A 1,514-nucleotide genomic window follows, 5' to 3' on the forward strand; every position below is an offset into this window, starting at 1 on the left:
TGCCCAGGTTGGTCTTGAACTCCTGGTCTCAAGCAATCCTCCCACCTCAGCCTTCCAAAGTGCTAGGATTACAGGTGTGAGCACCATGCCCAGCCAAGGAGTGGCAAAACTGGAATAGAGAAAATTCAGGGTGCTACTCTGACTAGATGACTTTTGAGTTTATTTTGGAGGCTAATCTCTTCAATTTTAAATCACAAGCTTGCAGGCCCATAGAAATCACTTGCAAATCTAAAGGAATCTGCGATGTGCATTGACCACCAAATAGATGTAGAGACATAAAATTCTAAAAAACTATCAAATAGTGTCATCTTTTTATGGCAGACTCTTAAAGCTTTGCACATTAAAAAATACTCATTGATCTATCTCCCATATATTTGTTATTATTCTGATTATGTATATTTTACAATTTGGTTATACTTTCTATAAAATTCACATACATTAGATAGATATTTTTCTCTAACTTAACTACATAAATTCATTGGGAACAGGGGCTAAGAGCTTCAGGCTTCTTTGCTTTACCTTACATAAATGGGATAAAATTGGATGACCATTAAAGACTTAAATAATTGTTTCATCATGTGAAATGATTTGCTGCATATTTTCGGCAGATATGTATGTGCCCCCCCATGTGCCATGCCTGCACCAGACATTTGTTTCTATAAGTGAGGCAAAGATTCCCTTTGTCTACTGGCCTCTTGGTTATTTATTTCTTCACAGCAGGTGAACAACCATTAGTTCAAACTCTGTCTGCGCCAGACATAATTTTTTACACATCCGACTGTTTTAAACATAGCCCAAATAAACAGATATTTAGCCACTTAGAAACTGTCTTCTTTGTATCCCTCACAAAACCGCACCCAACATTTTCTAGGAATAGATGAGATAAACCCTGTAGCCATAAGCACCCCAAACCACCACTGCCCTTCAGAGCTTTCTGACTAAAAGACTTTGCCATGATACTGAGTGACATCATCTAACATTAAGCCCCTCTCCGATTCCACTCTCCTCCAGGAGTTCCCTTGATTTACTGCCTTTTAGGGTGGTGCCTCCTCACTCAGCCACACCATACCCTCTGCACAGTGTCATTCTGTGAGGGACTTCCCAGATGCAACCTGTCAAAGTGATGCTCAAAAACGCTTGTGCACACTACTGACACCTATGGCTATGTCCTGTTCTTGATAAGCCCCCAGTCCTCGACCCACCTCCACACTGGTGACATGAAAATAAATATTGCAAGGACTTTGTCCTCAAGGACCACATAGTGTGTGGTGTATATATATTCATATATTCAAATTTAACTATTTTTAGTTGAAAATATTCACCTTTAACGTGGAATAAAAATGATCTCAGTATTTCTATTTACAAAGAGTGCATGTTAATTTAATCTTCACATTGTGTAGTCATTTGTAATAAAATTGAAATTCTGACACATTTTTGGGTGGCTGCTTAGCTAACAACATATGATTTAATTACACATATGGTATTTTTTCAATTCAGCACATATATCTGAGAAG

Source organism: Propithecus coquereli, unplaced genomic scaffold (genome assembly GCF_000956105.1).
Source record: "Propithecus coquereli isolate 6110/MARCELLA unplaced genomic scaffold, Pcoq_1.0 Scaffold238, whole genome shotgun sequence".
Taxonomy (NCBI): domain Eukaryota; kingdom Metazoa; phylum Chordata; class Mammalia; order Primates; family Indriidae; genus Propithecus; species Propithecus coquereli.